This window comes from Sturnus vulgaris, chromosome 2 (genome assembly GCF_052056855.1).
Source record: "Sturnus vulgaris isolate bStuVul1 chromosome 2, bStuVul1.hap1, whole genome shotgun sequence".
Lineage (NCBI taxonomy): Eukaryota > Metazoa > Chordata > Aves > Passeriformes > Sturnidae > Sturnus > Sturnus vulgaris.
In genome coordinates this window covers 27,064,063-27,088,555 of record NC_142244.1, presented here as the reverse complement: position 1 = coordinate 27,088,555, position 24,493 = coordinate 27,064,063, and positions in this window count along the sequence as shown.

Here is a 24,493-nt window from a genome sequence, read left to right as displayed (position 1 = left end):
GAAGAGCTCTCCGAATTCGCCGCTAGCTCCACGGTCCTTCTCAGCTGCGAGTCGCAGCGCTCGCAGTACACAGAGCTTCGCAAGGCCCGAAGAGCCGGAGGGAAGTATCGCGCACGCAAATGTGCCAGGACAGAGACGTGTTCTACGTTGTCCCTTCTCGTCGTGCAGTTTGTGCCTCTGCTGCTTCTGCTGTTAGGAATCGCTCCTTGAAAGGCGAGCGAGAGCGTCCTTCCGGGTGCATTGCACTGAGTCGAGTGCTCGCTCGGGACTTTGCTCTCGCGGCCAAGGCAAGAGGGCGTGCTTGCCCGCAGAACCGAGAACACGCTGTTGGGCAGAGCTGCAACTGACCGCTGGAGTTCAGCTCTCGCCGGACGGCAGAAGGCGAAGAACGAAGCCGCTTGCGAGCGGCGCAGTGCAGCGAAGAGCTCTCCGAATTCGCCGCTAGCTCCACGGTCCTTCTCAGCTGCGAGTAGCAGCGCTCGCAGTACACAGAGCTTCGCAAGGCCCGAAGAGCCGGAGGGAAGTATCGCGCACGCAAATGTGCCAGGACAGAGACGTGATCTACGTTGTCCCCTCTCGTCGTGCAGTTTGTGCCTCTGCTGCTTCTGCTGTTAGGAATCGCTCCTTGAAAGGCGAGCGAGAGCGTCCTTCCGGGTGCATTGCACTGAGTCGAGTGCTCGCTCGGGACTTTGCTCTCGCGGCCAAGGCAAGAGGGCGTGCTTGCCCGCAGAACCGAGAACACGCTGTTGGGCAGAGCTGCAACTGACCGCTGGAGTTCAGCCTTCGCCGGACGGCAGAAGGCGAAGAACGAAGCCGCTTGCGAGCGGCGCAGTGCAGCGAAGAGCTCTCCGAATTCGCCGCTAGCTCCACGGTCCTTCTCAGCTGCGAGTAGCAGCGCTCGCAGTACACAGAGCTTCGCAAGGCCCGAAGAGCCGGAGGGAAGTATCGCGCACGAAAATGTGCCAGGACAGAGACGTGTTCTACGTTGTCCCTTCTCGTCGTGCAGTTTGTGCCTCTGCTGCTTCTGCTGTTAGGAATCGCTCCTTGAAAGGCGAGCGAGAGCGTCCTTCCGGGTGCATTTCACTGAGTCGAGTGCTCGCTCGGGACTTTGCTCTCGCGGCCAAGGCAAGAGGGCGTGCTTGCCCGCAGAACCGAGAACACGCTGTTGGGCAGAGCTGCAACTGACCGCTGGAGTTCAGCCTTCGCCGGACGGCAGAAGGCGAAGAACGAAGCCGCTTGCGAGCGGCGCAGTGCAGCGAAGAGCTCTCCGAATTCGCCGCTAGCTCCACGGTCCTTCTCAGCTGCGAGTAGCAGCGCTCGCAGTACACAGAGCTTCGCAAGGCCCGAAGAGCCGGAGGGAAGTATCGCGCACGCAAATGTGCCAGGACAGAGACGTGTTCTACGTTGTCCCCTCTCGTCGTGCAGTTTGTGCCTCTGCTGCTTCTGCTGTTAGGAATCGCTCCTTGAAAGGCGAGCGAGAGCGTCCTTCCGGGTGCATTGCACTGAGTCGAGTGCTCGCTCGGGACTTTGCTCTCGGGGCCAAGGCAAGAGGGCGTGCTTGCCCGCAGAACCGAGAACACGCTGTTGGGCAGAGCTGCAACTGACCGCTGGAGTTCAGCCTTCGCCGGACGGCAGAAGGCGAAGAACGAAGCCGCTTGCGAGCGGCGCAGTGCAGCGAAGAGCTCTCCGAATTCGCCGCTAGCTCCACGGTCCTTCTCAGCTGCGAGTAGCAGCGCTCGCAGTACACAGAGCTTCGCAAGGCCCGAAGAGCCGGAGGGAAGTATCGCGCACGCAAATGTGCCAGGACAGAGACGTGTTCTACGTTGTCCCCTCTCGTCGTGCAGTTTGTGCCTCTGCTGCTTCTGCTGTTAGGAATCGCTCCTTGAAAGGCGAGCGAGAGCGTCCTTCCGGGTGCATTTCACTGAGTCGAGTGCTCGCTCGGGACTTTGCTCTCGGGGCCAAGGCAAGAGGGCGTGCTTGCCCGCAGAACCGAGAACACGCTGTTGGGCAGAGCTGCAACTGACCGCTGGAGTTCAGCTCTCGCCGGACGGCAGAAGGCGAAGAACGAAGCCGCTTGCGAGCGGCGCAGTGCAGCGAAGAGCTCTCCGAATTCGCCGCTAGCTCCACGGTCCTTCTCAGCTGCGAGTAGCAGCGCTCGCAGTACACAGAGCTTCGCAAGGCCCGAAGACCCGGAGGGAAGTATCGCGCACGCAAATGTGCCAGGACAGAGACGTGTTCTACGTTGTCCCCTCTCGTCGTGCAGTTTGTGCCTCTGCTGCTTCTGCTGTTAGGAATCGCTCCTTGAAAGGCGAGCGAGAGCGTCCTTCCGGGTGCATTGCACTGAGTCGAGTGCTCGCTCGGGACTTTGCTCTCGGGGCCAAGGCAAGAGGGCGTGCTTCCCCCAGAACCGAGAACACGCTGTTGGGCAGAGCTGCAACTGACCGCTGGAGTTCAGCCTTCGCCGGACGGCAGAAGGCGAAGAACGAAGCCGCTTGCGAGCGGCGCAGTGCAGCGAAGAGCTCTCCGAATTCGCCGCTAGCTCCACGGTCCTTCTCAGCTGCGAGTCGCAGCGCTCGCAGTACACAGAGCTTCGCAAGGCCCGAAGAGCCGGAGGGAAGTATCGCGCACGCAAATGTGCCAGGACAGAGACGTGTTCTACGTTGTCCCTTCTCGTCGTGCAGTTTGTGCCTCTGCTGCTTCTGCTGTTAGGAATCGCTCCTTGAAAGGCGAGCGAGAGCGTCCTTCCGGGTGCATTGCACTGAGTCGAGTGCTCGCTCGGGACTTTGCTCTCGCGGCCAAGGCAAGAGGGCGTGCTTGCCCGCAGAACCGAGAACACGCTGTTGGGCAGAGCTGCAACTGACCGCTGGAGTTCAGCTCTCGCCGGACGGCAGAAGGCGAAGAACGAAGCCGCTTGCGAGCGGCGCAGTGCAGCGAAGAGCTCTCCGAATTCGCCGCTAGCTCCACGGTCCTTCTCAGCTGCGAGTAGCAGCGCTCGCAGTACACAGAGCTTCGCAAGGCCCGAAGAGCCGGAGGGAAGTATCGCGCACGAAAATGTGCCAGGACAGAGACGTGATCTACGTTGTCCCCTCTCGTCGTGCAGTTTGTGCCTCTGCTGCTTCTGCTGTTAGGAATCGCTCCTTGAAAGGCGAGCGAGAGCGTCCTTCCGGGTGCATTGCACTGAGTCGAGTGCTCGCTCGGGACTTTGCTCTCGCGGCCAAGGCAAGAGGGCGTGCTTGCCCGCAGAACCGAGAACACGCTGTTGGGCAGAGCTGCAACTGACCGCTGGAGTTCAGCCTTCGCCGGACGGCAGAAGGCGAAGAACGAAGGCGCTTGCGAGCGGCGCAGTGCAGCGAAGAGCTCTCCGAATTCGCCGCTAGCTCCACGGTCCTTCTCAGCTGCGAGTAGCAGCGCTCGCAGTACACAGAGCTTCGCAAGGCCCGAAGAGCCGGAGGGAAGTATCGCGCACGCAAATGTGCCAGGACAGAGACGTGTTCTACGTTGTCCCCTCTCGTCGTGCAGTTTGTGCCTCTGCTGCTTCTGCTGTTAGGAATCGCTCCTTGAAAGGCGAGCGAGAGCGTCCTTCCGGGTGCATTGCACTGAGTCGAGTGCTCGCTCGGGACTTTGCTCTCGGGGCCAAGGCAAGAGGGCGTGCTTGCCCGCAGAACCGAGAACACGCTGTTGGGCAGAGCTGCAACTGACCGCTGGAGTTCAGCCTTCGCCGGACGGCAGAAGGCGAAGAACGAAGCCGCTTGCGAGCGGCGCAGTGCAGCGAAGAGCTCTCCGAATTCGCCGCTAGCTCCACGGTCCTTCTCAGCTGCGAGTAGCAGCGCTCGCAGTACACAGAGCTTCGCAAGGCCCGAAGAGCCGGAGGGAAGTATCGCGCACGCAAATGTGCCAGGACAGAGACGTGTTCTACGTTGTCCCCTCTCGTCGTGCAGTTTGTGCCTCTGCTGCTTCTGCTGTTAGGAATCGCTCCTTGAAAGGCGAGCGAGAGCGTCCTTCCGGGTGCATTGCACTGAGTCGAGTGCTCGCTCGGGACTTTGCTCTCGGGGCCAAGGCAAGAGGGCGTGCTTGCCCGCAGAACCGAGAACACGCTGTTGGGCAGAGCTGCAACTGACCGCTGGAGTTCAGCCTTCGCCGGACGGCAGAAGGCGAAGAACGAAGCCGCTTGCGAGCGGCGCAGTGCAGCGAAGAGCTCTCCGAATTCGCCGCTAGCTCCACGGTCCTTCTCAGCTGCGAGTAGCAGCGCTCGCAGTACACAGAGCTTCGCAAGGCCCGAAGAGCCGGAGGGAAGTATCGCGCACGCAAATGTGCCAGGACAGAGACGTGTTCTACGTTGTCCCCTCTCGTCGTGCAGTTTGTGCCTCTGCTGCTTCTGCTGTTAGGAATCGCTCCTTGAAAGGCGAGCGAGAGCGTCCTTCCGGGTGCATTGCACTGAGTCGAGTGCTCGCTCGGGACTTTGCTCTCGCGGCCAAGGCAAGAGGGCGTGCTTGCCCGCAGAACCGAGAACACGCTGTTGGGCAGAGCTGCAACTGACCGCTGGAGTTCAGCTCTCGCCGGACGGCAGAAGGCGAAGAACGAAGCCGCTTGCGAGCGGCGCAGTGCAGCGAAGAGCTCTCCGAATTCGCCGCTAGCTCCACGGTCCTTCTCAGCTGCGAGTAGCAGCGCTCGCAGTACACAGAGCTTCGCAAGGCCCGAAGAGCCGGAGGGAAGTATCGCGCACGAAAATGTGCCAGGACAGAGACGTGATCTACGTTGTCCCCTCTCGTCGTGCAGTTTGTGCCTCTGCTGCTTCTGCTGTTAGGAATCGCTCCTTGAAAGGCGAGCGAGAGCGTCCTTCCGGGTGCATTGCACTGAGTCGAGTGCTCGCTCGGGACTTTGCTCTCGCGGCCAAGGCAAGAGGGCGTGCTTGCCCGCAGAACCGAGAACACGCTGTTGGGCAGAGCTGCAACTGACCGCTGGAGTTCAGCTCTCGCCGGACGGCAGAAGGCGAAGAACGAAGCCGCTTGCGAGCGGCGCAGTGCAGCGAAGAGCTCTCCGAATTCGCCGCTAGCTCCACGGTCCTTCTCAGCTGCGAGTAGCAGCGCTCGCAGTACACAGAGCTTCGCAAGGCCCGAAGAGCCGGAGGGAAGTATCGCGCACGAAAATGTGCCAGGACAGAGACGTGATCTACGTTGTCCCCTCTCGTCGTGCAGTTTGTGCCTCTGCTGCTTCTGCTGTTAGGAATCGCTCCTTGAAAGGCGAGCGAGAGCGTCCTTCCGGGTGCATTGCACTGAGTCGAGTGCTCGCTCGGGACTTTGCTCTCGCGGCCAAGGCAAGAGGGCGTGCTTGCCCGCAGAACCGAGAACACGCTGTTGGGCAGAGCTGCAACTGACCGCTGGAGTTCAGCTCTCGCCGGACGGCAGAAGGCGAAGAACGAAGGCGCTTGCGAGCGGCGCAGTGCAGCGAAGAGCTCTCCGAATTCGCCGCTAGCTCCACGGTCCTTCTCAGCTGCGAGTAGCAGCGCTCGCAGTACACAGAGCTTCGCAAGGCCCGAAGAGCCGGAGGGAAGTATCGCGCACGCAAATGTGCCAGGACAGAGACGTGTTCTACGTTGTCCCCTCTCGTCGTGCAGTTTGTGCCTCTGCTGCTTCTGCTGTTAGGAATCGCTCCTTGAAAGGCGAGCGAGAGCGTCCTTCCGGGTGCATTGCACTGAGTCGAGTGCTCGCTCGGGACTTTGCTCTCGCGGCCAAGGCAAGAGGGCGTGCTTGCCCGCAGAACCGAGAACACGCTGTTGGGCAGAGCTGCAACTGACCGCTGGAGTTCAGCTCTCGCCGGACGGCAGAAGGCGCAGAACGAAGCCGCTTGCGAGCGGCGCAGTGCAGCGAAGAGCTCTCCGAATTCGCCGCTAGCTCCACGGTCCTTCTCAGCTGCGAGTAGCAGCGCTCGCAGTACACAGAGCTTCGCAAGGCCCGAAGAGCCGGAGGGAAGTATCGCGCACGCAAATGTGCCAGGACAGAGACGTGTTCTACGTTGTCCCCTCTCGTCGTGCAGTTTGTGCCTCTGCTGCTTCTGCTGTTAGGAATCGCTCCTTGAAAGGCGAGCGAGAGCGTTCTTCCGGGTGCATTGCACTGAGTCGAGTGCTCGCTCGGGACTTTGCTCTCGGGGCCAAGGCAAGAGGGCGTGCTTGCCCGCAGAACCGAGAACACGCTGTTGGGCAGAGCTGCAACTGACCGCTGGAGTTCAGCCTTCGCCGGACGGCAGAAGGCGAAGAACGAAGCCGCTTGCGAGCGGCGCAGTGCAGCGAAGAGCTCTCCGAATTCGCCGCTAGCTCCACGGTCCTTCTCAGCTGCGAGTAGCAGCGCTCGCAGTACACAGAGCTTCGCAAGGCCCGAAGAGCCGGAGGGAAGTATCGCGCACGCAAATGTGCCAGGACAGAGACGTGTTCTACGTTGTCCCCTCTCGTCGTGCAGTTTGTGCCTCTGCTGCTTCTGCTGTTAGGAATCGCTCCTTGAAAGGCGAGCGAGAGCGTCCTTCCGGGTGCATTGCACTGAGTCGAGTGCTCGCTCGGGACTTTGCTCTCGGGGCCAAGGCAAGAGGGCGTGCTTGCCCGCAGAACCGAGAACACGCTGTTGGGCAGAGCTGCAACTGACCGCTGGAGTTCAGCCTTCGCCGGACGGCAGAAGGCGAAGAACGAAGCCGCTTGCGAGCGGCGCAGTGCAGCGAAGAGCTCTCCGAATTCGCCGCTAGCTCCACGGTCCTTCTCAGCTGCGAGTCGCAGCGCTCGCAGTACACAGAGCTTCGCAAGGCCCGAAGAGCCGGAGGGAAGTATCGCGCACGCAAATGTGCCAGGACAGAGACGTGTTCTACGTTGTCCCTTCTCGTCGTGCAGTTTGTGCCTCTGCTGCTTCTGCTGTTAGGAATCGCTCCTTGAAAGGCGAGCGAGAGCGTCCTTCCGGGTGCATTGCACTGAGTCGAGTGCTCGCTCGGGACTTTGCTCTCGCGGCCAAGGCAAGAGGGCGTGCTTGCCCGCAGAACCGAGAACACGCTGTTGGGCAGAGCTGCAACTGACCGCTGGAGTTCAGCTCTCGCCGGACGGCAGAAGGCGAAGAACGAAGCCGCTTGCGAGCGGCGCAGTGCAGCGAAGAGCTCTCCGAATTCGCCGCTAGCTCCACGGTCCTTCTCAGCTGCGAGTAGCAGCGCTCGCAGTACACAGAGCTTCGCAAGGCCCGAAGAGCCGGAGGGAAGTATCGCGCACGAAAATGTGCCAGGACAGAGACGTGATCTACGTTGTCCCCTCTCGTCGTGCAGTTTGTGCCTCTGCTGCTTCTGCTGTTAGGAATCGCTCCTTGAAAGGCGAGCGAGAGCGTCCTTCCGGGTGCATTGCACTGAGTCGAGTGCTCGCTCGGGACTTTGCTCTCGCGGCCAAGGCAAGAGGGCGTGCTTGCCCGCAGAACCGAGAACACGCTGTTGGGCAGAGCTGCAACTGACCGCTGGAGTTCAGCTCTCGCCGGACGGCAGAAGGCGAAGAACGAAGCCGCTTGCGAGCGGCGCAGTGCAGCGAAGAGCTCTCCGAATTCGCCGCTAGCTCCACGGTCCTTCTCAGCTGCGAGTAGCAGCGCTCGCAGTACACAGAGCTTCGCAAGGCCCGAAGAGCCGGAGGGAAGTATCGCGCACGAAAATGTGCCAGGACAGAGACGTGTTCTACGTTGTCCCTTCTCGTCGTGCAGTTTGTGCCTCTGCTGCTTCTGCTGTTAGGAATCGCTCCTTGAAAGGCGAGCGAGAGCGTCCTTCCGGGTGCATTGCACTGAGTCGAGTGCTCGCTCGGGACTTTGCTCTCGGGGCCAAGGCAAGAGGGCGTGCTTGCACGCAGAACCGAGAACACGCTGTTGGGCAGAGCTGCAACTGACCGCTGGAGTTCAGCTCTCGCCGGACGGCAGAAGGCGAAGAACGAAGCCGCTTGCGAGCGGCGCAGTGCAGCGAAGAGCTCTCCGAATTCGCCGCTAGCTCCACGGTCCTTCTCAGCTGCGAGTAGCAGCGCTCGCAGTACACAGAGCTTCGCAAGGCCCGAAGAGCCGGAGGGAAGTATCGCGCACGCAAATGTGCCAGGACAGAGACGTGTTCTACGTTGTCCCCTCTCGTCGTGCAGTTTGTGCCTCTGCTGCTTCTGCTGTTAGGAATCGCTCCTTGAAAGGCGAGCGAGAGCGTCCTTCCGGGTGCATTGCACTGAGTCGAGTGCTCGCTCGGGACTTTGCTCTCGGGGCCAAGGCAAGAGGGCGTGCTTGCCCGCAGAACCGAGAACACGCTGTTGGGCAGAGCTGCAACTGACCGCTGGAGTTCAGCCTTCGCCGGACGGCAGAAGGCGAAGAACGAAGGCGCTTGCGAGCGGCGCAGTGCAGCGAAGAGCTCTCCGAATTCGCCGCTAGCTCCACGGTCCTTCTCAGCTGCGAGTAGCAGCGCTCGCAGTACACAGAGCTTCGCAAGGCCCGAAGAGCCGGAGGGAAGTATCGCGCACGCAAATGTGCCAGGACAGAGACGTGTTCTACGTTGTCCCCTCTCGTCGTGCAGTTTGTGCCTCTGCTGCTTCTGCTGTTAGGAATCGCTCCTTGAAAGGCGAGCGAGAGCGTCCTTCCGGGTGCATTGCACTGAGTCGAGTGCTCGCTCGGGACTTTGCTCTCGGGGCCAAGGCAAGAGGGCGTGCTTGCCCGCAGAACCGAGAACACGCTGTTGGGCAGAGCTGCAACTGACCGCTGGAGTTCAGCCTTCGCCGGACGGCAGAAGGCGAAGAACGAAGGCGCTTGCGAGCGGCGCAGTGCAGCGAAGAGCTCTCCGAATTCGCCGCTAGCTCCACGGTCCTTCTCAGCTGCGAGTAGCAGCGCTCGCAGTACACAGAGCTTCGCAAGGCCCGAAGAGCCGGAGGGAAGTATCGCGCACGCAAATGTGCCAGGACAGAGACGTGTTCTACGTTGTCCCCTCTCGTCGTGCAGTTTGTGCCTCTGCTGCTTCTGCTGTTAGGAATCGCTCCTTGAAAGGCGAGCGAGAGCGTCCTTCCGGGTGCATTGCACTGAGTCGAGTGCTCGCTCGGGACTTTGCTCTCGGGGCCAAGGCAAGAGGGCGTGCTTGCCCGCAGAACCGAGAACACGCTGTTGGGCAGAGCTGCAACTGACCGCTGGAGTTCAGCCTTCGCCGGACGGCAGAAGGCGAAGAACGAAGCCGCTTGCGAGCGGCGCAGTGCAGCGAAGAGCTCTCCGAATTCGCCGCTAGCTCCACGGTCCTTCTCAGCTGCGAGTAGCAGCGCTCGCAGTACACAGAGCTTCGCAAGGCCCGAAGAGCCGGAGGGAAGTATCGCGCACGCAAATGTGCCAGGACAGAGACGTGTTCTACGTTGTCCCCTCTCGTCGTGCAGTTTGTGCCTCTGCTGCTTCTGCTGTTAGGAATCGCTCCTTGAAAGGCGAGCGAGAGCGTCCTTCCGGGTGCATTGCACTGAGTCGAGTGCTCGCTCGGGACTTTGCTCTCGGGGCCAAGGCAAGAGGGCGTGCTTGCACGCAGAACCGAGAACACGCTGTTGGGCAGAGCTGCAACTGACCGCTGGAGTTCAGCTCTCGCCGGACGGCAGAAGGCGAAGAACGAAGCCGCTTGCGAGCGGCGCAGTGCAGCGAAGAGCTCTCCGAATTCGCCGCTAGCTCCACGGTCCTTCTCAGCTGCGAGTAGCAGCGCTCGCAGTACACAGAGCTTCGCAAGGCCCGAAGAGCCGGAGGGAAGTATCGCGCACGCAAATGTGCCAGGACAGAGACGTGTTCTACGTTGTCCCCTCTCGTCGTGCAGTTTGTGCCTCTGCTGCTTCTGCTGTTAGGAATCGCTCCTTGAAAGGCGAGCGAGAGCGTCCTTCCGGGTGCATTGCACTGAGTCGAGTGCTCGCTCGGGACTTTGCTCTCGGGGCCAAGGCAAGAGGGCGTGCTTGCCCGCAGAACCGAGAACACGCTGTTGGGCAGAGCTGCAACTGACCGCTGGAGTTCAGCTCTCGCCGGACGGCAGAAGGCGAAGAACGAAGCCGCTTGCGAGCGGCGCAGTGCAGCGAAGAGCTCTCCGAATTCGCCGCTAGCTCCACGGTCCTTCTCAGCTGCGAGTAGCAGCGCTCGCAGTACACAGAGCTTCGCAAGGCCCGAAGAGCCGGAGGGAAGTATCGCGCACGCAAATGTGCCAGGACAGAGACGTGTTCTACGTTGTCCCCTCTCGTCGTGCAGTTTGTGCCTCTGCTGCTTCTGCTGTTAGGAATCGCTCCTTGAAAGGCGAGCGAGAGCGTCCTTCCGGGTGCATTGCACTGAGTCGAGTGCTCGCTCGGGACTTTGCTCTCGGGGCCAAGGCAAGAGGGCGTGCTTGCCCGCAGAACCGAGAACACGCTGTTGGGCAGAGCTGCAACTGACCGCTGGAGTTCAGCTCTCGCCGGACGGCAGAAGGCGAAGAACGAAGCCGCTTGCGAGCGGCGCAGTGCAGCGAAGAGCTCTCCGAATTCGCCGCTAGCTCCACGGTCCTTCTCAGCTGCGAGTAGCAGCGCTCGCAGTACACAGAGCTTCGCAAGGCCCGAAGAGCCGGAGGGAAGTATCGCGCACGCAAATGTGCCAGGACAGAGACGTGTTCTACGTTGTCCCCTCTCGTCGTGCAGTTTGTGCCTCTGCTGCTTCTGCTGTTAGGAATCGCTCCTTGAAAGGCGAGCGAGAGCGTCCTTCCGGGTGCATTGCACTGAGTCGAGTGCTCGCTCGGGACTTTGCTCTCGCGGCCAAGGCAAGAGGGCGTGCTTGCCCGCAGAACCGAGAACACGCTGTTGGGCAGAGCTGCAACTGACCGCTGGAGTTCAGCTCTCGCCGGACGGCAGAAGGCGAAGAACGAAGCCGCTTGCGAGCGGCGCAGTGCAGCGAAGAGCTCTCCGAATTCGCCGCTAGCTCCACGGTCCTTCTCAGCTGCGAGTAGCAGCGCTCGCAGTACACAGAGCTTCGCAAGGCCCGAAGAGCCGGAGGGAAGTATCGCGCACGAAAATGTGCCAGGACAGAGACGTGATCTACGTTGTCCCCTCTCGTCGTGCAGTTTGTGCCTCTGCTGCTTCTGCTGTTAGGAATCGCTCCTTGAAAGGCGAGCGAGAGCGTCCTTCCGGGTGCATTGCACTGAGTCGAGTGCTCGCTCGGGACTTTGCTCTCGGGGCCAAGGCAAGAGGGCGTGCTTGCCCGCAGAACCGAGAACACGCTGTTGGGCAGAGCTGCAACTGACCGCTGGAGTTCAGCTCTCGCCGGACGGCAGAAGGCGAAGAACGAAGGCGCTTGCGAGCGGCGCAGTGCAGCGAAGAGCTCTCCGAATTCGCCGCTAGCTCCACGGTCCTTCTCAGCTGCGAGTAGCAGCGCTCGCAGTACACAGAGCTTCGCAAGGCCCGAAGAGCCGGAGGGAAGTATCGCACACGCAAATGTGCCAGGACAGAGACGTGTTCTACGTTGTCCCCTCTCGTCGTGCAGTTTGTGCCTCTGCTGCTTCTGCTGTTAGGAATCGCTCCTTGAAAGGCGAGCGAGAGCGTCCTTCCGGGTGCATTGCACTGAGTCGAGTGCTCGCTCGGGACTTTGCTCTCGCGGCCAAGGCAAGAGGGCGTGCTTGCCCGCTGAACCGAGAACACGCTGTTGGGCAGAGCTGCAACTGACCGCTGGAGTTCAGCTCTCGCCGGACGGCAGAAGGCGCAGAACGAAGCCGCTTGCGAGCGGCGCAGTGCAGCGAAGAGCTCTCCGAATTCGCCGCTAGCTCCACGGTCCTTCTCAGCTGCGAGTAGCAGCGCTCGCAGTACACAGAGCTTCGCAAGGCCCGAAGACCCGGAGGGAAGTATCGCACACGCAAATGTGCCAGGACAGAGACGTGTTCTACGTTGTCCCCTCTCGTCGTGCAGTTTGTGCCTCTGCTGCTTCTGCTGTTAGGAATCGCTCCTTGAAAGGCGAGCGAGAGCGTCCTTCCGGGTGCATTGCACTGAGTCGAGTGCTCGCTCGGGACTTTGCTCTCGGGGCCAAGGCAAGAGGGCGTGCTTGCACGCAGAACCGAGAACACGCTGTTGGGCAGAGCTGCAACTGACCGCTGGAGTTCAGCTCTCGCCGGACGGCAGAAGGCGAAGAACGAAGCCGCTTGCGAGCGGCGCAGTGCAGCGAAGAGCTCTCCGAATTCGCCGCTAGCTCCACGGTCCTTCTCAGCTGCGAGTAGCAGCGCTCGCAGTACACAGAGCTTCGCAAGGCCCGAAGAGCCGGAGGGAAGTATCGCGCACGCAAATGTGCCAGGACAGAGACGTGTTCTACGTTGTCCCCTCTCGTCGTGCAGTTTGTGCCTCTGCTGCTTCTGCTGTTAGGAATCGCTCCTTGAAAGGCGAGCGAGAGCGTCCTTCCGGGTGCATTGCACTGAGTCGAGTGCTCGCTCGGGACTTTGCTCTCGCGGCCAAGGCAAGAGGGCGTGCTTGCCCGCAGAACCGAGAACACGCTGTTGGGCAGAGCTGCAACTGACCGCTGGAGTTCAGCTCTCGCCGGACGGCAGAAGGCGAAGAACGAAGCCGCTTGCGAGCGGCGCAGTGCAGCGAAGAGCTCTCCGAATTCGCCGCTAGCTCCACGGTCCTTCTCAGCTGCGAGTAGCAGCGCTCGCAGTACACAGAGCTTCGCAAGGCCCGAAGAGCCGGAGGGAAGTATCGCGCACGAAAATGTGCCAGGACAGAGACGTGATCTACGTTGTCCCCTCTCGTCGTGCAGTTTGTGCCTCTGCTGCTTCTGCTGTTAGGAATCGCTCCTTGAAAGGCGAGCGAGAGCGTCCTTCCGGGTGCATTGCACTGAGTCGAGTGCTCGCTCGGGACTTTGCTCTCGCGGCCAAGGCAAGAGGGCGTGCTTGCCCGCAGAACCGAGAACACGCTGTTGGGCAGAGCTGCAACTGACCGCTGGAGTTCAGCTCTCGCCGGACGGCAGAAGGCGAAGAACGAAGGCGCTTGCGAGCGGCGCAGTGCAGCGAAGAGCTCTCCGAATTCGCCGCTAGCTCCACGGTCCTTCTCAGCTGCGAGTAGCAGCGCTCGCAGTACACAGAGCTTCGCAAGGCCCGAAGAGCCGGAGGGAAGTATCGCACACGCAAATGTGCCAGGACAGAGACGTGATCTACGTTGTCCCCTCTCGTCGTGCAGTTTGTGCCTCTGCTGCTTCTGCTGTTAGGAATCGCTCCTTGAAAGGCGAGCGAGAGCGTCCTTCCGGGTGCATTGCACTGAGTCGAGTGCTCGCTCGGGACTTTGCTCTCGCGGCCAAGGCAAGAGGGCGTGCTTGCCCGCAGAACCGAGAACACGCTGTTGGGCAGAGCTGCAACTGACCGCTGGAGTTCAGCTCTCGCCGGACGGCAGAAGGCGAAGAACGAAGGCGCTTGCGAGCGGCGCAGTGCAGCGAAGAGCTCTCCGAATTCGCCGCTAGCTCCACGGTCCTTCTCAGCTGCGAGTAGCAGCGCTCGCAGTACACAGAGCTTCGCAAGGCCCGAAGAGCCGGAGGGAAGTATCGCACACGCAAATGTGCCAGGACAGAGACGTGTTCTACGTTGTCCCCTCTCGTCGTGCAGTTTGTGCCTCTGCTGCTTCTGCTGTTAGGAATCGCTCCTTGAAAGGCGAGCGAGAGCGTCCTTCCGGGTGCATTGCACTGAGTCGAGTGCTCGCTCGGGACTTTGCTCTCGCGGCCAAGGCAAGAGGGCGTGCTTGCCCGCTGAACCGAGAACACGCTGTTGGGCAGAGCTGCAAATGACCGCTGGAGTTCAGCTCTCGCCGGACGGCAGAAGGCGCAGAACGAAGCCGCTTGCGAGCGGCGCAGTGCAGCGAAGAGCTCTCCGAATTCGCCGCTAGCTCCACGGTCCTTCTCAGCTGCGAGTAGCAGCGCTCGCAGTACACAGAGCTTCGCAAGGCCCGAAGACCCGGAGGGAAGTATCGCACACGAAAATGTGCCAGGACAGAGACGTGTTCTACGTTGTCCCCTCTCGTCGTGCAGTTTGTGCCTCTGCTGCTTCTGCTGTTAGGAATCGCTCCTTGAAAGGCGAGCGAGAGCGTCCTTCCGGGTGCATTGCACTGAGTCGAGTGCTCGCTCGGGACTTTGCTCTCGGGGCCAAGGCAAGAGGGCGTGCTTGCCCGCAGAACCGAGAACACGCTGTTGGGCAGAGCTGCAACTGACCGCTGGAGTTCAGCTCTCGCCGGACGGCAGAAGGCGAAGAACGAAGCCGCTTGCGAGCGGCGCAGTGCAGCGAAGAGCTCTCCGAATTCGCCGCTAGCTCCACGGTCCTTCTCAGCTGCGAGTAGCAGCGCTCGCAGTACACAGAGCTTCGCAAGGCCCGAAGAGCCGGAGGGAAGTATCGCACACGCAAATGTGCCAGGACAGAGACGTGTTCTACGTTGTCCCCTCTCGTCGTGCAGTTTGTGCCTCTGCTGCTTCTGCTGTTAGGAATCGCTCCTTGAAAGACGAGCGAGAGCGTCCTTCCGGGTGCATTGCACTGAGTCGAGTGCTCGCTCGGGACTTTGCTCTCGGGGCCAAGGCAAGAGGGCGTGCTTGCCCGCAGAACCGAGAACACGCTGTTGGGCAGAGCTGCAACTGACCGCTGGAGTTCAGCCTTCGCCGGACGGCAGAAGGCGAAGAACGAAGGCGCTTGCGAGCGGCGCAGTGCAGCGAAGAGCTCTCCGAATTCGCCGCTAGCTCCACGGTCCTTCTCAGCTGCGAGTAGCAGCGCTCGCAGTACACAGAGCTTCGCAAGGCCCGAAGAGCCGGAGGGAAGTATCGCGCACGCAAATGTGCCAGGACAGAGACGTGTTCTACGTTGTCCCTTCTCGTCGTGCAGTTTGTGCCTCTGCTGCTTCTGCTGTTAGGAATCGCTCCTTGAAAGGCGAGCGAGAGCGTCCTTCCGGGTGCATTGCACTGAGTCGAGTGCTCGCTCGGGACTTTGCTCTCGGGGCCAAGGCAAGAGGGCGTGCTTGCCCGCAGAACCGAGAACACGCTGTTGGGCAGAGCTGCAACTGACCGCTGGAGTTCAGCCTTCGCCGGACGGCAGAAGGCGAAGAACGAAGCCGCTTGCGAGCGGCGCAGTGCAGCGAAGAGCTCTCCGAATTCGCCGCTAGCTCCACGGTCCTTCTCAGCTGCGAGTAGCAGCGCTCGCAGTACACAGAGCTTCGCAAGGCCCGAAGAGCCGGAGGGAAGTATCGCGCACGCAAATGTGCCAGGACAGAGACGTGTTCTACGTTGTCCCCTCTCGTCGTGCAGTTTGTGCCTCTGCTGCTTCTGCTGTTAGGAATCGCTCCTTGAAAGGCGAGCGAGAGCGTCCTTCCGGGTGCATTGCACTGAGTCGAGTGCTCGCTCGGGACTTTGCTCTCGGGGCCAAGGCAAGAGGGCGTGCTTGCCCGCAGAACCGAGAACACGCTGTTGGGCAGAGCTGCAACTGACCGCTGGAGTTCAGCTCTCGCCGGACGGCAGAAGGCGAAGAACGAAGCCGCTTGCGAGCGGCGCAGTGCAGCGAAGAGCTCTCCGAATTCGCCGCTAGCTCCACGGTCCTTCTCAGCTGCGAGTAGCAGCGCTCGCAGTACACAGAGCTTCGCAAGGCCCGAAGAGCCGGAGGGAAGTATCGCGCACGCAAATGTGCCAGGACAGAGACGTGTTCTACGTTGTCCCCTCTCGTCGTGCAGTTTGTGCCTCTGCTGCTTCTGCTGTTAGGAATCGCTCCTTGAAAGGCGAGCGAGAGCGTCCTTCCGGGTGCATTGCACTGAGTCGAGTGCTCGCTCGGGACTTTGCTCTCGGGGCCAAGGCAAGAGGGCGTGCTTGCCCGCAGAACCGAGAACACGCTGTTGGGCAGAGCTGCAACTGACCGCTGGAGTTCAGCCTTCGCCGGACGGCAGAAGGCGAAGAACGAAGCCGCTTGCGAGCGGCGCAGTGCAGCGAAGAGCTCTCCGAATTCGCCGCTAGCTCCACGGTCCTTCTCAGCTGCGAGTAGCAGCGCTCGCAGTACACAGAGCTTCGCAAGGCCCGAAGAGCCGGAGGGAAGTATCGCGCACGCAAATGTGCCAGGACAGAGACGTGTTCTACGTTGTCCCCTCTCGTCGTGCAGTTTGTGCCTCTGCTGCTTCTGCTGTTAGGAATCGCTCCTTGAAAGGCGAGCGAGAGCGTCCTTCCGGGTGCATTTCACTGAGTCGAGTGCTCGCTCGGGACTTTGCTCTCGGGGCCAAGGCAAGAGGGCGTGCTTGCCCGCAGAACCGAGAACACGCTGTTGGGCAGAGCTGCAAATGACCGCTGGAGTTCAGCTCTCGCCGGACGGCAGAAGGCGAAGAACGAAGCCGCTTGCGAGCGGCGCAGTGCAGCGAAGAGCTCTCCGAATTCGCCGCTAGCTCCACGGTCCTTCTCAGCTGCGAGTAGCAGCGCTCGCAGTACACAGAGCTTCGCAAGGCCCGAAGAGCCGGAGGGAAGTATCGCGCACGCAAATGTGCCAGGACAGAGACGTGTTCTACGTTGTCCCCTCTCGTCGTGCAGTTTGTGCCTCTGCTGCTTCTGCTGTTAGGAATCGCTCCTTGAAAGGCGAGCGAGAGCGTCCTTCCGGGTGCATTGCACTGAGTCGAGTGCTCGCTCGGGACTTTGCTCTCGGGGCCAAGGCAAGAGGGCGTGCTTCCCCCAGAACCGAGAACACGCTGTTGGGCAGAGCTGCAACTGACCGCTGGAGTTCAGCCTTCGCCGGACGGCAGAAGGCGAAGAACGAAGCCGCTTGCGAGCGGCGCAGTGCAGCGAAGAGCTCTCCGAATTCGCCGCTAGCTCCACGGTCCTTCTCAGCTGCGAGTCGCAGCGCTCGCAGTACACAGAGCTTCGCAAGGCCCGAAGAGCCGGAGGGAAGTATCGCGCACGCAAATGTGCCAGGACAGAGACGTGTTCTACGTTGTCCCTTCTCGTCGTGCAGTTTGTGCCTCTGCTGCTTCTGCTGTTAGGAATCGCTCCTTGAAAGGCGAGCGAGAGCGTCCTTCCGGGTGCATTGCACTGAGTCGAGTGCTCGCTCGGGACTTTGCTCTCGCGGCCAAGGCAAGAGGGCGTGCTTGCCCGCAGAACCGAGAACACGCTGTTGGGCAGAGCTGCAACTGACCGCTGGAGTTCAGCTCTCGCCGGACGGCAGAAGGCGAAGAACGAAGCCGCTTGCGAGCGGCGCAGTGCAGCGAATAGCTCTCCGAATTCGCCGCTAGCTCCACGGTCCTTCTCAGCTGCGAGTAGCAGCGCTCGCAGTACACAGAGCTTCGCAAGGCCCGAAGAGCCGGAGGGTGAAGTATCGCGCACGAAAATGTGCCAGGACAGAGACGTGATCTACGTTGTCCCCTCTCGTCGTGCAGTTTGTGCCTCTGCTGCTTCTGCTGTTAGGAATCGCTCCTTGAAAGGCGAGCGAGAGCGTCCTTCCGGGTGCATTGCACTGAGTCGAGTGCTCGCTCGGGACTTTGCTCTCGCGGCCAAGGCAAGAGGGCGTGCTTGCCCGCAGAACCGAGAACACGCTGTTGGGCAGAGCTGCAACTGACCGCTGGAGTTCAGCTCTCGCCGGACGGCAGAAGGCGAAGAACGAAGGCGCTTGCGAGCGGCGCAGTGCAGCGAAGAGCTCTCCGAATTCGCCGCTAGCTCCACGGTCCTTCTCAGCTGCGAGTAGCAGCGCTCGCAGTACACAGAGCTTCGCAAGGCCCGAAGAGCCGGAGGGAAGTATCGCGCACGAAAATGTGCCAGGACAGAGACGTGTTCTACGTTGTCCCTTCTCGTCGTGCAGTTTGTGCCTCTGCTGCTTCTGCTGTTAGGAATCGCTCCTTGAAAGGCGAGCGAGAGCGTCCTTCCGGTGCATTGCACTGAGTCGAGTGCTCGCTCGGGACTTTGCTCTCGGGCCAAGGCAAGAGGGCGTGCTTGCCCGCAGAACCGAGAACACGCTGTTGGGCAGAGCTGCAACTGACCGCTGGAGTTCAGCTCTCGCCGGACGGCAGAAGGCGAAGAACGAAGCCGCTTGCGAGCGGCGCAGTGCAGCGAAGAGCTCTCCGAATTCGCCGCTAGCTCCACGGTCCTTCTCAGCTGCGAGTAGCAGCGCTCGCAGTACACAGAGCTTCGCAAGGCCCGAAGAGCCGGAGGGAAGTATCGCGCACGCAAATGTGCCAGGACAGAGACGTGTTCTACGTTGTCCCCTCTCGTCGTGCAGTTTGTGCCTCTGCTGCTTCTGCTGTTAGGAATCGCTCCTTGAAAGGCGAGCGAGAGCGTCCTTCCGGGTGCATTGCACTGAGTCGAGTGCTCGCTCGGGACTTTGCTCTCGGGGCCAAGGCAAGAGGGCGTGCTTGCCCGCAGAACCGAGAACACGCTGTTGGGCAGAGCTGCAACTGACCGCTGGAGTTCAGCCTTCGCCGGACGGCAGAAGGCGAAGAACGAAGGCGCTTGCGAGCGGCGCAGTGCAGCGAAGAGCTCTCCGAATTCGCCGCTAGCTCCACGGTCCTTCTCAGCTGCGAGTAGCAGCGCTCGCAGTACACAGAGCTTCGCAAGGCCCGAAGAGCCGGAGGGAAGTATCGCGCACGCAAATGTGCCAGGACAGAGACGTGTTCTACGTTGTCCCCTCTCGTCGTGCAGTTTGTGCCTCTGCTGCTTCTGCTGTTAGGAATCGCTCCTTGAAAGGCGAGCGAGAGCGTCCTTCCGGGTGCATTGCACTGAGTCGAGTGCTCGCTCGGGACTTTGCTCTCGGGGCCAAGGCAAGAGGGCGTGCTTGCCCGCAGAACCGAGAACACGCTGTTGGGCAGAGCTGCAACTGACCGCTGGAGTTCAGCTCTCGCCGGACGGCAGAAGGCGAAGAACGAAGCCGCTTGCGAGCGGCGCAGTGCAGCGAAGAGCTCTCCGAATTCGCCGCTAGCTCCACGGTCCTTCTCAGCTGCGAGTAGCAGCGCTCGCAGTACACAGAGCTTCGCAAGGCCCGAAGAGCCGGAGGGAAGTATCGCGCACGCAAATGTGCCAGGACAGAGACGTGTTCTACGTTGTCCCCTCTCGTCGTGCAGTTTGTGCCTCTGCTGCTTCTGCTGTTAGGAATCGCTCCTTGAAAGGCGAGCGAGAGCGTCCTTCCGGGTGCATTGCACTGAGTCGAGTGCTCGCTCGGGACTTTGCTCTCGGGGCCAAGGCAAGAGGGCGTGCTTGCCCGCAGAACCGAGAACACGCTGTTGGGCAGAGCTGCAACTGACCGCTGGAGTTCAGCCTTCGCCGGACGGCAGAAGGCGAAGAACGAAGGCGCTTGCGAGCGGCGCAGTGCAGCGAAGAGCTCTCCGAATTCGCCGCTAGCTCCACGGTCCTTCTCAGCTGCGAGTAGCAGCGCTCGCAGTACACAGAGCTTCGCAAGGCCCGAAGAGCCGGAGGGAAGTATCGCGCACGCAAATGTGCCAGGACAGAGACGTGTTCTACGTTGTCCCCTCTCGTCGTGCAGTTTGTGCCTCTGCTGCTTCTGCTGTTAGGAATCGCTCCTTGAAAGGCGAGCGAGAGCGTCCTTCCGGGTGCATTGCACTGAGTCGAGTGCTCGCTCGGGACTTTGCTCTCGGGGCCAAGGCAAGAGGGCGTGCTTGCACGCAGAACCGAGAACACGCTGTTGGGCAGAGCTGCAACTGACCGCTGGAGTTCAGCTCTCGCCGGACGGCAGAAGGCGAAGAACGAAGGCGCTTGCGAGCGGCGCAGTGCAGCGAAGAGCTCTCCGAATTCGCCGCTAGCTCCACGGTCCTTCTCAGCTGCGAGTAGCAGCGCTCGCAGTACACAGAGCTTCGCAAGGCCCGAAGAGCCGGAGGGAAGTATCGCGCACGCAAATGTGCCAGGACAGAGACGTGTTCTACGTTGTCCCCTCTCGTCGTGCAGTTTGTGCCTCTGCTGCTTCTGCTGTTAGGAATCGCTCCTTGAAAGGCGAGCGAGAGCGTCCTTCCGGGTGCATTGCACTGAGTCGAGTGCTCGCTCGGGACTTTGCTCTCGCGGCCAAGGCAAGAGGGCGTGCTTGCCCGCAGAACCGAGAACACGCTGTTGGGCAGAGCTGCAACTGACCGCTGGAGTTCAGCCTTCGCCGGACGGCAGAAGGCGAAGAACGAAGCCGCTTGCGAGCGGCGCAGTGCAGCGAAGAGCTCTCCGAATTCGCCGCTAGCTCCACGGTCCTTCTCAGCTGCGAGTAGCAGCGCTCGCAGTACACAGAGCTTCGCAAGGCCCGAAGAGCCGGAGGGAAGTATCGCGCACGCAAATGTGCCAGGACAGAGACGTGTTCTACGTTGTCCCCTCTCGTCGTGCAGTTTGTGCCTCTGCTGCTTCTGCTGTTAGGAATCGCTCCTTGAAAGGCGAGCGAGAGCGTCCTTCCGGGTGCATTGCACTGAGTCGAGTGCTCGCTCGGGACTTTGCTCTCGCGGCCAAGGCAAGAGGGCGTGCTTGCCCGCAGAACCGAGAACACGCTGTTGGGCAGAGCTGCAACTGACCGCTGGAGTTCAGCCTTCGCCGGACGGCAGAAGGCGAAGAACGAAGCCGCTTGCGAGCGGCGCAGTGCAGCGAAGAGCTCTCCGAATTCGCCGCTAGCTCCACGGTCCTTCTCAGCTGCGAGTAGCAGCGCTCGCAGTACACAGAGCTTCGCAAGGCCCGAAGAGCCGGAGGGAAGTATCGCGCACGCAAATGTGCCAGGACAGAGACGTGTTCTACGTTGTCCCCTCTCGTCGTGCAGTTTGTGCCTCTGCTGCTTCTGCTGTTAGGAATCGCTCCTTGAAAGGCGAGCGAGAGCGTCCTTCCGGGTGCATTGCACTGAGTCGAGTGCTCGCTCGGGACTTTGCTCTCGCGGCCAAGGCAAGAGGGCGTGCTTGCCCGCAGAACCGAGAACACGCTGTTGGGCAGAGCTGCAACTGACCGCTGGAGTTCAGCTCTCGCCGGACGGCAGAAGGCGAAGAACGAAGCCGCTTGCGAGCGGCGCAGTGCAGCGAAGAGCTCTCCGAATTCGCCGCTAGCTCCACGGTCCTTCTCAGCTGCGAGTAGCAGCGCTCGCAGTACACAGAGCTTCGCAAGGCCCGAAGACCCGGAGGGAAGTATCGCACACGAAAATGTGCCAGGACAGAGACGTGATCTACGTTGTCCCCTCTCGTCGTGCAGTTTGTGCCTCTGCTGCTTCTGCTGTTAGGAATCGCTCCTTGAAAGGCGAGCGAGAGCGTCCTTCCGGGTGCATTGCACTGAGTCGAGTGCTCGCTCGGGACTTTGCTCTCGCGGCCAAGGCAAGAGGGCGTGCTTGCCCGCAGAACCGAGAACACGCTGTTGGGCAGAGCTGCAACTGACCGCTGGAGTTCAGCTCTCGCCGGACGGCAGAAGGCGAAGAACGAAGCCGCTTGCGAGCGGCGCAGTGCAGCGAAGAGCTCTCCGAATTCGCCGCTAGCTCCACGGTCCTTCTCAGCTGCGAGTAGCAGCGCTCGCAGTACACAGAGCTTCGCAAGGCCCGAAGAGCCGGAGGGAAGTATCGCGCACGCAAATGTGCCAGGACAGAGACGTGTTCTACGTTGTCCCTTCTCGTCGTGCAGTTTGTGCCTCTGCTGCTTCTGCTGTTAGGAATCGCTCCTTGAAAGGCGAGCGAGAGCGTCCTTCCGGGTGCATTGCACTGAGTCGAGTGCTCGCTCGGGACTTTGCTCTCGGGGCCAAGGCAAGAGGGCGTGCTTGCCCGCAGAACCGAGAACACGCTGTTGGGCAGAGCTGCAACTGACCGCTGGAGTTCAGCTCTCGCCGGACGGCAGAAGGCGAAGAACGAAGGCGCTTGCGAGCGGCGCAGTGCAGCGAAGAGCTCTCCGAATTCGCCGCTAGCTCCACGGTCCTTCTCAGCTGCGAGTAGCAGCGCTCGCAGTACACAGAGCTTCGCAAGGCCCGAAGAGCCGGAGGGAAGTATCGCGCACGCAAATGTGCCAGGACAGAGACGTGTTCTACGTTGTCCCTTCTCGTCGTGCAGTTTGTGCCTCTGCTGCTTCTGCTGTTAGGAATCGCTCCTTGAAAGGCGAGCGAGAGCGTCCTTCCGGGTGCATTGCACTGAGTCGAGTGCTCGCTCGGGACTTTGCTCTCGGGGCCAAGGCAAGAGGGCGTGCTTGCCCGCAGAACCGAGAACACGCTGTTGGGCAGAGCTGCAACTGACCGCTGGAGTTCAGCTCTCGCCGGACGGCAGAAGGCGAAGAACGAAGGCGCTTGCGAGCGGCGCAGTGCAGCGAAGAGCTCTCCGAATTCGCCGCTAGCTCCACGGTCCTTCTCAGCTGCGAGTAGCAGCGCTCGCAGTACACAGAGCTTCGCAAGGCCCGAAGAGCCGGAGGGAAGTATCGCACACGCAAATGTGCCAGGACAGAGACGTGTTCTACGTTGTCCCCTCTCGTCGTGCAGTTTGTGCCTCTGCTGCTTCTGCTGTTAGGAATCGCTCCTTGAAAGGCGAGCGAGAGCGTCCTTCCGGGTGCATTGCACTGAGTCGAGTGCTCGCTCGGGACTTTGCTCTCGCGGCCAAGGCAAGAGGGCGTGCTTGCCCGCTGAACCGAGAACACGCTGTTGGGCAGAGCTGCAACTGACCGCTGGAGTTCAGCTCTCGCCGGACGGCAGAAGGCGCAGAACGAAGCCGCTTGCGAGCGGCGCAGTGCAGCGAAGAGCTCTCCGAATTCGCCGCTAGCTCCACGGTCCTTCTCAGCTGCGAGTAGCAGCGCTCGCAGTACACAGAGCTTCGCAAGGCCCCGAAGACCCGGAGGGAAGTATCGCACACGCAAATGTGCCAGGACAGAGACGTGATCTACGTTGTCCCCTCTCGTCGTGCAGTTTGTGCCTCTGCTGCTTCTGCTGTTAGGAATCGCTCCTTGAAAGGCGAGCGAGAGCGTCCTTCCGGGTGCATTGCACTGAGTCGAGTGCTCGCTCGGGACTTTGCTCTCGGGGCCAAGGCAAGAGGGCGTGCTTGCCCGCAGAACCGAGAACACGCTGTTGGGCAGAGCTGCAACTGACCGCTGGAGTTCAGCTCTCGCCGGACGGCAGAAGGCGAAGAACGAAGCCGCTTGCGAGCGGCGCAGTGCAGCGAAGAGCTCTCCGAATTCGCCGCTAGCTCCACGGTCCTTCTCAGCTGCGAGTAGCAGCGCTCGCAGTACACAGAGCTTCGCAAGGCCCGAAGAGCCGGAGGGAAGTATCGCGCACGAAAATGTGCCAGGACAGAGACGTGATCTACGTTGTCCCCTCTCGTCGTGCAGTTTGTGCCTCTGCTGCTTCTGCTGTTAGGAATCGCTCCTTGAAAGGCGAGCGAGAGCGTCCTTCCGGGTGCATTGCACTGAGTCGAGTGCTCGCTCGGGACTTTGCTCTCGCGGCCAAGGCAAGAGGGCGTGCTTGCCCGCAGAACCGAGAACACGCTGTTGGGCAGAGCTGCAACTGACCGCTGGAGTTCAGCTCTCGCCGGACGGCAGAAGGCGAAGAACGAAGCCGCTTGCGAGCGGCGCAGTGCAGCGAAGAGCTCTCCGAATTCGCCGCTAGCTCCACGGTCCTTCTCAGCTGCGAGTAGCAGCGCTCGCAGTACACAGAGCTTCGCAAGGCCCGAAGAGCCGGAGGGAAGTATCGCGCACGCAAATGTGCCAGGACAGAGACGTGTTCTACGTTGTCCCTTCTCGTCGTGCAGTTTGTGCCTCTGCTGCTTCTGCTGTTAGGAATCGCTCCTTGAAAGGCGAGCGAGAGCGTCCTTCCGGGTGCATTGCACTGAGTCGAGTGCTCGCTCGGGACTTTGCTCTCGGGGCCAAGGCAAGAGGGCGTGCTTGCCCGCAGAACCGAGAACACGCTGTTGGGCAGAGCTGCAACTGACCGCTGGAGTTCAGCTCTCGCCGGACGGCAGAAGGCGAAGAACGAAGCCGCTTGCGAGCGGCGCAGTGCAGCGAAGAGCTCTCCGAATTCGCCGCTAGCTCCACGGTCCTTCTCAGCTGCGAGTAGCAGCGCTCGCAGTACACAGAGCTTCGCAAGGCCCGAAGAGCCGGAGGGAAGTATCGCGCACGCAAATGTGCCAGGACAGAGACGTGTTCTACGTTGTCCCCTCTCGTCGTGCAGTTTGTGCCTCTGCTGCTTCTGCTGTTAGGAATCGCTCCTTGAAAGGCGAGCGAGAGCGTCCTTCCGGGTGCATTGCACTGAGTCGAGTGCTCGCTCGGGACTTTGCTCTCGGGGCCAAGGCAAGAGGGCGTGCTTGCCCGCAGAACCGAGAACACGCTGTTGGGCAGAGCTGCAACTGACCGCTGGAGTTCAGCCTTCGCCGGACGGCAGAAGGCGAAGAACGAAGGCGCTTGCGAGCGGCGCAGTGCAGCGAAGAGCTCTCCGAATTCGCCGCTAGCTCCACGGTCCTTCTCAGCTGCGAGTAGCAGCGCTCGCAGTACACAGAGCTTCGCAAGGCCCGAAGAGCCGGAGGGAAGTATCGCGCACGCAAATGTGCCAGGACAGAGACGTGTTCTACGTTGTCCCCTCTCGTCGTGCAGTTTGTGCCTCTGCTGCTTCTGCTG